Source organism: Brassica rapa, chromosome A03, assembly GCF_000309985.2.
Source record: "Brassica rapa cultivar Chiifu-401-42 chromosome A03, CAAS_Brap_v3.01, whole genome shotgun sequence".
NCBI classification, from domain to species: Eukaryota; Viridiplantae; Streptophyta; class Magnoliopsida; order Brassicales; family Brassicaceae; genus Brassica; species Brassica rapa.
Genome location: NC_024797.2, coordinates 35,378,320 through 35,389,775, shown reverse-complemented (window position 1 = coordinate 35,389,775; position 11,456 = coordinate 35,378,320). Strand labels below are relative to the sequence as shown.

Below are 11,456 nucleotides of genomic sequence, written 5' to 3'. Positions count from 1 at the left end.
CTGTCCACTGTGACTGCGATTGCAATGTGGACATCTCGGTAATCCCGACTGGTCCCCTCCTCTCCTCTGGGACTCTGGAGCTTTTCCAGACTTAACATGAACTGCTTTGGCAAGTTTCTTCTCCTCTGCCAAACCTGCCTCTTGCTCCGAAGCTTTCTCCACCAAATCTCCCAATCGGTGGTAAGTGACTACGCGACACCTGTTGCGAATCTCCACTCGCATCCCACTCAACAACTTCCTGATCAAGTCTTCCTCTGAAATGCCCACTCCAGCAAATCTGCGAAGTTGGTTGAACACAACCTCATACTCCCAGATAGACATCTCTCCCTAGCTTACATGCTCGAACTCACATTTATTCCTATCCATAGCTTCCTACGGAAAGTATTTCCTATCAAACTCTCGAATGAAGTCAGCGAAGGTAAGCCTCTCTGGCCCAGAATGACTCAATCGTATTCCCTCCCACCATATAAGAGCATCCCCACGAAGGTACTGCATAGTCAATCTGAGCGACAACTCTGGTGGACACTCAATAATCTCCAGCTTCCGCTGCAAGGCTAACTTCCAATCATGTGCAGCTACAGCATCCACTGTCCCACTAAAATGCTCCATATCCATGTTCCTCATCTGACACGTCAGGCTGTAGAACCTCTCATCATAAACCGGGTAAACATGAGGTCGCGGTGGTGGTGGCGGTAGATCCTAAACACCATGAGCAAACTGCTGAGCTGGACCCTGCTGCAGTGGAACCTGAGGAAGGGGGACCTGCTGAACGGGATCCTGATGATCATGCTGAGCGGGAATCTACTGATCCTGCTGGACCTGAACCGGTGGAACTTGCTGAACCCATATCTGCTGACCCTGCTGCACCTGAACCTGAGGATCCTGCTGAACTGCAGCAGTCTGACGAGGAACCTCCTGAGCAGCTACTCGGGCGGCCTCCTGATGTGATCATAGACCAACTAGCTAATGGAGATGATGAGGATCTAGATAAGCCGGCTGATGAAGATGTCCTAGCCTTGTCTAAAGGACCTATAACTCGATCAAGATCAAGGAAGCTCACGCAAGCTATTGGAGGATTGGTTAAGATGTCATGAAAGCAAGAGGAATGTCTTGGTAGAAGCTTGATCAACCAAGACACACTTATCACCATTCAAGCTCTTCACCATCAAGCTGATCATCAACTAAGCAAGCAATCTATGTGTGCTCTTTTTCCCTATCTTTGGTTTTGCCCCATTGGGTTTTCCAAAGATAGGTTTTTAACGAGGCCATAGATTTGCTTCTCAAATCTCTTAGTTGATGATCTCGATCCAACCTTATCCCGGATCAACCTTATGTTATATTATGTCTTTCATATTATGCTTTTGTTTTCAAAAACTTATCATTGTGTTTCTATTTCCAAGAGAAGCCGTGTGCCTTTACTCTCTTGATAGTTTTTAAGAAGCTTGGAGTCTGTTCCAACTTCTCTTATTTAAGTGTACTTTGAAACCCTTATGATGGGAATCAATTATTTTTCTCATAAACCTTTCTTTGTTCTCTCTACTGCTTGTTCGCGAGTTGTTGAGTTTGGTGTGTAATATCCAACAGCCCAAGAGTGTCTATCTCGGTGTGTCATATCCGATCTAGTCACTTAGGAGTATCAGGAAGCCTTTCTGCAGCCTCTTGTGTCACCATTCGATCCACAACCTTGTAGAGCTTGAGTCTTTGATTCGTTCTAGGAAGGATCTATCCCATACTATCCAGAGAAGCAATCTAGGGACGTATTACCTCCTGAGCGGCCTGTCTATCGGCATCCTGAACCATCTGCTCATGCTCATCTACATCGTCTCTAACAGCTCTGGCGGTCTGGGCACGGGTGGTTCTTCTCCTTGGCGGCATCTGAAAGGAAATCAAAAAGTTAACTTACGCTGAACTTTGGATACCAACATTTAAGGAGAAGTGATATCGAACGGAAAGGTGCTATTTATTTTCATTTTCAAAATTTCCAAATCCCCGAAAATATTTTGAAATTGTCTAAAAACGTTTAAACCGAATAAAACCGAGTCTCCAAAAATTGCCATCCCGGGTCGGACCCGGGACGGAACCCCGCTCTGATACCAAAAATTGTAACACACGGCTTCCTCGAATTAATATAAATGCGAAAATAACATACTAATAAATACTGAAATAATAATAATCTTCATATCATAATATAAAAGTAAATATGATACCATAAGGCCTAAAGGCCCAACATCGATAACATCTGAAATATAAAATACGACATAAACCGTCTGAAATAGAAAATAACATAAACGATAAAAGTCCAAAGGCCTAAAGGCCCGATAAAGATAAAAGCGATAATCACTCCTGCTCGTCGGTCTCACCTGAAAGTGGGAGAGTGAGGGGTGAGCGACAGGGGAATCGCCCAATGAGGTATGGGATGCTACCCCGAAGTCCGTGGACCCGGACATAGCACTCCGAATAAATATAATTTAATTCTAATACATGTCAAATACGGTACCTAAAGTACCCAAGCAACACGCAATGATCCTAGCGAGACGCGCACTCGCTGCCCACTAACAGGCCAAAAACATAACACAGCTCGAGATAGTGCTCAGACACCGGCCGTAGACGATTTATCGACACACACCAGGCTACAGCTCAACCGGTCGACTAATGTTGGCTGTAACCCCCATACAATCCGGCATACAGAAGTCTGTCTCTGTACCCGGCAAAAACAAGTCTAGCTAAGAATTTACATTAAGTGAAACAATCAATGTTGAATCTTCTAACACCCTAGTTTCGATTTAAGCAAATAACCTAATAACTATACAAGCAATGACAGACTCGATTTCAAACAGGCGGAACATATTAGAAATAAGTTATACTTATTCGAGGTCCTAAGCCGTGTACGAGAAGTTCGGGAATAGACCCTCACCTTAGCAATAGAGAAAAGTAGTATCTATGAACTCCAGCTGCTCAAATAGATTCCAAATCTGAAATCAGGACGAAATTGTGAGTCAGAACGGCTTCCGGACGATTTAAAACGGGTTTAGTCAAGGTTTACGGAAAAGTCAACACGCTCGTTAAAGGTCAATCCGCTCAACTCTGATCCAAGCCGGTCAACCCTTGACCAGATTGGAATTGATTTAAACCAACCGGTTTTACTCAACCGAAATTCCAATTGGACCATCCGGTTTACCTTAACCATCAATTGATTAATTAATTAATATATCTAACCGGTTTATCCTAACCGAAATCCAATTGATTTTAACTGGCGGTTTAACCTAACCAACCCTAAATCAATTTAAACCAGTCAAACCAACCGGTTGACCGAGTCACCGAGTTGACTCACCGGGTCGACTCGGCCGAGTTGGCGAGTCGCCAGCGAGTCACCGGCGGCGATGGCGGAGGGTGGTGGACCGGAAAATTAACGGCGGCGACGACGGAGAGGCGGCGGCTTCCTGGCAGTGGACGGACGGTGGCCGGGCACGGCGGCTCCGGCGAGCTGGCGGTGGTGACGGCAGCGCGTGCGTTTCACGAGCGCGCGGAGGGCAATCTTCCGTAGGCGCGTGAGGGCTCGTCCGGACTCCGATTGCGACGTGGTCGGTGGCTACGGCTTCGTCTTTACGAGAGGAACACGATGGTGGTCTTGCATGCACGAGATGATCAATGGTTAGGAAGTTATGAGCGATTTACTAAACGGAAACGAAACTGAAACTTAAGGCATGCGGTTTCCGGCGTTACCTCGGGCGGTTATCGGTGGTGGCGAGCTGAACGTGATCACGGCACACGGTTGCTCCGGCGACGAGCTCTAGCGAATCTCTGACTACAATATAATCACACTTCCTCTTAGCTCATTCTCTCTCTAACTCTTTCCTTTTGATGAAGTTTCTGAGAAACTAAAGTGGAAAGGTGAGTATTTATAACAAAATACCTTGGGCTCCTGAAAATGGTTTTGGGCTTCGATGGGCTGAGTCTGCTGGGCCAGAACTTGGGTCATTACAGGTTTTCCAAGTTTTTAGGCTATTCGGGTTCAAACTTTCTGCTGGTAACGCAATTTTCAGTTACGAAAAAAAAACATTTGTTTGCGTTTGACGTAACGCAATTTTGTATATTTACGTCTCAAGATGTGTTTAACAAGTTCAAGGACGAAAAAAAAAAAAACAAGTTCAAGGACGAGGATGGGAAGTTCAAAGCACACTTAGCAGCAGATGCAAGAGGCCCGTTAAGCTTATATGAAGCTGCACAATGGAGTACTCCTGGAGAAGACACTCTTGATGAAGTTGTCGCTTTCTCAAAGGCTCATTTAGAAGAAATTTCTTCTCGATCTAGCCCTCATCTCGCAATACGCAAACGCCCAAAAACATCCATTTCACAAAGGCATCTCTAGAATAGAAACGAGGCAATATATCTCATACTACGAGGCGGAAGAGAAGTGTGACGAAACATTACTTGAGTATGCAAAGATTGACTTTAGTTTGCTGCAAATGCTGCATCGCCAAGAGCTTTCCTGTGTAACAAGGTAATTATCTCGGCTGCTCAACACATATAAGCCGTACCTCTGAGATATCGTTGCTCTATTCAAAATAAATATATAAAGATCAAAATTTATATAGGCTTAATAGCTTAGCGAAATAAATACTCTCACTTCAGCTTTCGTATAAATCAATTTGATGAAAAAAGTTTTAATCATTTTTTATATACTTACTCCTGTCACTCTGTCAGTGTTTAATCAAAGGTACGTAAAGTGACTTCTTTTTGTATTATTTACTCCGGTCAGTGTTTAATCAAAGGTACGTAAAGTGACTTCTTTTTGTATTCATAGTTATTTAGGAGAGAATCAATTAACCGTACATGCAACATTTAGTTTTATTTTATTATTGTTTATTCTATAATTTTTTTCCTAAGTATTCTACTTTATTGACTCCCATTTACATATTATAAATATGTTAAAAGAATTCTAAAATAAACAAAAACAACTGATTTTTTTTTAATAACTTATCATATAATTTGTACATTAACTACATAATGCAATTTTTTAATTATTTTTTTTTCAAACATTTTTTTTTTGAAACATAAGATTTTTTTTGAAACACTTTAAAAAAAAATTATATATGTTATCATATAGCCAAATGTAATATTTGAGTTACATAATATTATATGAAACAATATTCTCTATAACTCTTATTTTTTATCCCTCTATTACAGTATAAAAAATACTCTTGGCTCCATCGAAATTGTAATTATGAAATTCTTACACACTATTAAAATTAAGTTATAATACCAAAAGTAACTTTATTATACTACGCATTTGGAAGAATTTCATAGTAAGAAATTCTTCACTCACTTCAGTATTTTACATATCCCGAAAGCAAAGAACAAAATGTATGATAAGCTTACATGAAGTGCTCGGACTCAGTCTTCTGCTATATATGGTTTATGATAATTCGATTCCACAAAGTTGGCTCTCGGAGTCTAGATCTTCGTAGTTTAGTATAGCCTATGTCGAAAATGTTTATTTTAATACATAATTTATTTTTAAAAATTATTATTTGTAGTAATTATCATAATAAATATGGGCAAAGTAGGTAAAGAAGCTAAAAGTTATATCGAAACAAAAATTATAATTTTTGTGAAACAACGAATAATTATGAATGAAATTCTTTAATTCTCAGCTTTAACCAGGGCCCAAAGCAGTACAACATTAATGGGGCACATGCACCCATAATTTTATCAATATTAACAGTTGTGTATGTTTATTTCTTAATTTCAGCTAGCTAAAATAGAAAAAGCCTTCATGCGTACTCCCGACATCTCATGTTCGTTCTCAACTTTGTTTTTTTAATGAGTTATGCACCCAATACACTGGGCAAAATGGGAAAAAGTATGTCTACCAAGAGAGGAGGGTGGAATTGGCTTTCGCCTAATCCATGAGTTTAATTTGGCTCTATTGGCGAAGCAACTATGGCGGCTTGTCCAGTTCCCTGACTCTTTGGTGGCCCGGGTGATGAGAGGACGATACCATAGACTGAGCTCGCCACTGAGAGTAATATCAGCTAATAGCCCATCGTATGTGTGGACTAGCATTTTGGCGGCAAGGGAGTTGTTATTGTTGGGAATTCGTCATAAGATTCACTCGGGTTATGAAGTTAAGGTATGGGAAAATCCATGGATCCCAATGACTCCCGCGAGACCAACTATCCCAGTAGCGCCAGTTATGAATCCCAATATGAGAGTAAGCGATCTCATTAATCAGGAATCAAAGGATTGGGATGCAAATCTGTTGGAGAAATATGTCAATATGGAGGACATACCACGAATAAGGAGCTTGGCCATAAGCTCAGCTCACCGTCGTGACACTTATTGCTGGAGCTACACGAGGAGTGGACAATACACGGTCAAATCGGGATATTGGGTGGCTCGAAATGTATTAAAGAGAGAGAGGAGGAAAAGCAGGTTGTGGATCCAAGTATAACCGACCTTCAAGCCTATGCTTGGAAGTTGAAGGCGCCTAAGAAGATATGTCATCTTATATGGCAATTGTTAACTGGTCATGTGGCAGTTACAAGGAACCTAACGAGACGGAATATGAGGTGCGATAACTACTGTCCAAGATGTGGAGAACTAGAGGAATCTGTAACACACGCGATTTTTGAATGCCCTCCTGCTGTACAAGTTTGGTCTCTTTCATCAACTCCAACGAGCCCGGGGATATTCCCAGTACCAAGCGTCTATACAAATATGGACTATCTTTTTTGGAGAAAAAAACGCTATCATCGAGCCAGACCAAGACAGAGATCCTTACCCTTGGCTGATTTGATACATTTGGAAGGCTAGGAATGAGAAACTCTTCAGAGGAATTGATAGAGATCCATTGGAGCTGGTCCGACATGCAGAAAGCGAATGTCAAGCACGGTTTGAGGCGAATAAGGTCGTACAACCAATCGTACAAGACATTAATGTTGAGGAATCTCAAGTCATAAGCTTGGGTAATATTTGTTTGTTAGATGGATCCTGGACGACTGAAGCTCATTTCAGTGGATGCGGATGGGTGTGGATGGACAGTGGTGGGAACACCCAACTTATGGGGGTAAGGAATCTCACGCGGCGCGGGTCACCCCTGCATACAGAATTGGAAGCACTGCGGTGGGAAATGGAGAACATGCTCCAACATTCGACATGCCAGAGCTTTGGAACGGACTACAAGGAGATGATTGCAATGCTAAAAGAGCCCCAGGCTTGGCCAAGCTTTGCGACGAAGCTGGAAAGGATTAAGACGCTCCAGATTTGCTTTCCGGAGTTCAATATCACTTATGTTCCACGAGCGCGAAATCAGTTCTCAGATTTTTTAGCCAAGACTGCTAGATCCTTCCATAGGGAGTTATATTTTATTGGTTGTTCTATCCCGGTCTGGTTACCCAGACCACCTCAAGCTTGAGTAATAGAATGGCCTTTTGACGTCAAAAAAAAAAAAAAGAGTTATGCACCCAATAATAAAATTTTCTGGACTGGCCCCGTCTATTTGTCCATAACTGGTATTTATTTGAAAGTGGGGTCCCATAAAAAAAGGGCCATTAAAATGTTTCATGAAAATGCCATCAAGACTGGCATGTACTTGACCTTCTTCACTACATTTCAGGTGGCACAAATAAATGGAATTTGAATCTAAGATAACGTACACAAAACATAGAGTAGCCGAGGAGTACTTGTGCACACTTGGAACATACTTTAAGCCTTAATATTCTCAAGGACGAGTTACATTAGCTAGTTTAGTCATCTTACTCACAGCGCTTGATGATATGTATGATGCGTATGGCACATGAGAGGAACTTGAGCTTTTCACATATGCATTGGAAAAGTACTCATTTCACAAAAACATTAAAGATTTTTATATTTATCGATGGCAGGCTTATAACATGGGTTGCCCTAACAGGTGACTTCCGGAAGCCCCTGAGGGGATACCTGACAGCATGAAACATCTTTACCGTGTCACAATAGATTTCTATGATAAACTCGAGGAGGAGCTTGAGATGCAAGGAAAGTCAGGTTGTGGCTCACATTTTAAGAAATCAGTTAAGACCTTCAATAATAACTTTTAGAACACTCTTAATTGTTTTTTCTCTTTTGAAGCATATTTACCTCTAACTGAATTTTCATTATCAGTTGAAATCAACAGCCAATGGATATATGCAAGAGGCGAAGTGGTTGAGAAAGGATTACACTGCCAAATTTGACGAGTATAAAGAGAATGCTATCTTGTCTTCCGCATACTATACCATGATGGCCATGACATTTGCGGGAATGGGAGATTTCACGAAACTTGATGCTTTTGAATGGTTAAGCTCCCATCCTAAAATAAGGGTAGGTTATGATATAATATGTCGATTCACAAATGACATTACCAGCTACAAGGTGAGCACCAACATCTGATTTTGATCTCCTAAATATATTTTAAGTAGGATGTCAAATGGGTGATCCGTGTCCAAAACATAATGGGCCAATTGTGGAAATAGTCATATACGAAGTGTAATCAAATGGCTAAGCCCAATTTTGTCCGTGGAAAAAAATTGGATGGATTGCGTAGACATTGGTTTGTCCAAAATACTTAAAATTGGGTTAAAATGACTTGGAGGAAGTCATCAGTGTTCACACAAATAAAATGTTCATTTAGACATGGACGGTCCATTGAAAACATTTGTTTGCCAAAGTATTGAATATATTTGACATGTTATAATTGCAGTTTGAACACAAAAGGGAGCATGTAGCGACAGGCATTGACTGTTATATGAAGCAATTTTGTGTTTCTAAGGAACGAGCCGTTCAAGTAATCACGAACATTGTTTCAAATGCTTGGAAGGACTTGAACCAAGAGCTAATGAGGCCTCACTCATTTCGTTTCCCTTTCTTGATCAGAATTCGTAACCTTTCGCGTGTCATTGATGTTTTTTTATAGGTATACAGACGCTTACACCAACCCCGAGTTCTTGAAAGATCACATTGTATGTTTGCTCATTGAAAATATCCCCAATTGAGAATGTTCTGGTGGTGGTGATTATACCAATCTATGGAATGTTACTGATCCATTACGCAAACCCAATGATGGCCAAATTAAATTTTCGTATTATGACAGTTGAACTTTGTCACTGTCCACCATATGTTTGTTTGCATTTTTCAACCCATTCCTAAATTTATAATTATTTCTGCTACATTTGTACTTATTGTTAGTAGTAAATTATTTCCTATTTTGGCTGGTCGACTATTTGTATTATAATTTAAAATTATCAAAATAGCACGAAAAGCCACGAAACAAATGTCGCTATACTATACGTACATAGCCATTTCAAATCGTGTCTTATCAAGGAGTTGTCAAAGATTTGTGTTTTCTACCTGTCAAAAGCTTGTGGAGTACCTGATAATTCCCCATTCATCTAACCGTAGTAATTTCAAGGAATTGTTGTAATTGTACGTGTATATCCGCCAGAACCTTATGTCCAAACTGCAAAGATGATTTTGAGAAGTTATTTGCTGACCTAACACATTTTCTAATACTTTGATCGGTTAGCTCAATGTTATAAGGAATCAAGAATTAAGGATTACCCCCTACACTCCATAGAGATATAACACAGAAGAATAACTATTCAATCAAATATGGAATTAAGAATTGGTCAGTTAATTCGAATGGCTCTAACATACCGAAACAAAATGGTGCATATGGATATTGCAAAAGCCGAATTGAAACAAACGATTAAATGAATACGATATTAAAGAAACGATGAATGAAATACGAATAAGAAAACATATAAACATGACCATGGAGTTGAAATATGATATTTCTTTCTTTAAATCTTTATATTTGATCCGTAAGTGCGATGGATCATAGTGAATATGAGTCCCAGAATAAACCATTAGTAAATTGTCACGCGACACTCGTGAACCAGCCCCTACGAACTAAAAATCTATTAAACACTCTCTAGACTTACTTTAAAGATTTGCTGGTTTTTTGCTGTGTAAAACATGAAGAATAAAATGAGAAGGAGTCCAGTTTTTAAAGACGAGAAGACGGGCCACTTTTGTAACTTGTGTATCATGTGCGCACGTTTCGAAAATTTTGCGAAGATCTCGGAGGTGAGGCGTTACAAAACTTACTCGGCAAGATTTTTTCTCGTTTAAACTTATCGTCAAGAAGAGAGGGACAACATGTTGTTTTTAACGAAATACAAGTCGTTTAAAATAAAATTGTATGTTTTTTTGGGAATTAAATGGGCAAAAACATTGAGTTTAATTGGTCCCAAAAAGAACATCTTGTAGTGACCCTGAGTCCACATTCTCCCAAGCCCAAGCCCAAGCCGAACCGAGTCCGTCAGCCGGATGGAGGCAGCGGCGCGCACGTGGGGAACTTCCTTTCTCTCTGGGCTGTTTAAGCAATGTTATATGTCTCAACATATTTAAACTCCTCTCTTATGTCTTTGTTATTCCCGATGTGGGACTTTGCATAAATGTCAATCTTGACATTATGAGGTTTTTAATACACAACCCAAATCTTTTATTTTCACTAATTTTATCAAAGCGAATGGGCTTTATAATTATATCCAACAATCCCCTACATGAATAGAAAGACTTTAAACATATGCAGACTCAATAGACTCTAGTTACTATACTTATACTAATCATGACTAGACTATACTAGACAGACTTATCGAGAGTGTTTACAAAAAAATTGACTGTGTTTGAGTGGTGGTATTTTTAAGACCTGAACCACTCATAGTTAATATCTGTCGGGTTTACTTTACCAGGAGGTGAACATAATGTCTTGAACCAACCGGTGGTTTATATAAACCGAGACAACATGCATAACGCAGCTTCATTTTCTCGTAGAACTTAGTTCTCTATTTTGTTCATTGTGGCTCTGAACTATTTCTAGTTTTCATGAGTGAACTTAGAGAATATAGCCTTATATTCATTATGCTAGAAACAGTCCAATTTCACACTCACTAGGCGATCAACCATGAAAAGTATTGAGTAATACTCCGCTTTAGAAGCTATGGACTCATAAAAAGCCTATACTTATCATTATCACATTTGTTAGCCCTTATATAATCTTAGGAGCTTGGAAGAGACTACATTGTCTCAAAGTGCTTTTGGTAGATTCCATTTGATTTTGTTTTCCCTTTGAACCTACGTCTTGTGATCTCCAGTCATGATAGGAAGGGTTGCAATCAAGAATCCTTTTTGTGGGAACCGAAATTCACACTGTCGATTTCCTTTTAAATAAGTAAACTAGGAAAACCCTAATTTCCCAGAGGACCCGAATATCTGTTAATTACCACACGTCAAGCAATCAGAACACGAGAATAACAACGATAAAAATAAGAAATCGAAAAGAGAGCAAAGTAGATCTTATTCCGAATCTGCGTATGAGCTTTACAACAAGGTATAAGCCTGGGCTCGAGAGCTGTCGGCGAGATTCCTAGTTCTAG

General features: G+C 40.0%; 2 long non-coding RNA genes across 2 annotated transcripts; one reads left to right on the top strand and one right to left on the bottom strand.

Moving 5' to 3' along the window:
• Positions 1-1,968: 1,968 nt before the first annotated feature.
• On the bottom strand, positions 1,969-3,977 carry LOC117132862. Its single transcript, XR_004456545.1, has 2 exons — positions 3,724-3,977; positions 1,969-3,627 (listed from the first exon to the last, which is right to left on the bottom strand). It is a non-coding gene; the product is annotated as an uncharacterized LOC117132862 (long non-coding RNA).
• A 46-nt stretch (positions 3,978-4,023) lies between these two features.
• Positions 4,024-9,233, top strand: LOC103848118. The gene is made up of 2 exons (XR_004456534.1): positions 4,024-8,051; positions 8,143-9,233. It is a non-coding gene; the product is annotated as an uncharacterized LOC103848118 (long non-coding RNA).
• The last annotated feature ends 2,223 nt before the right edge of the window (positions 9,234-11,456 follow it).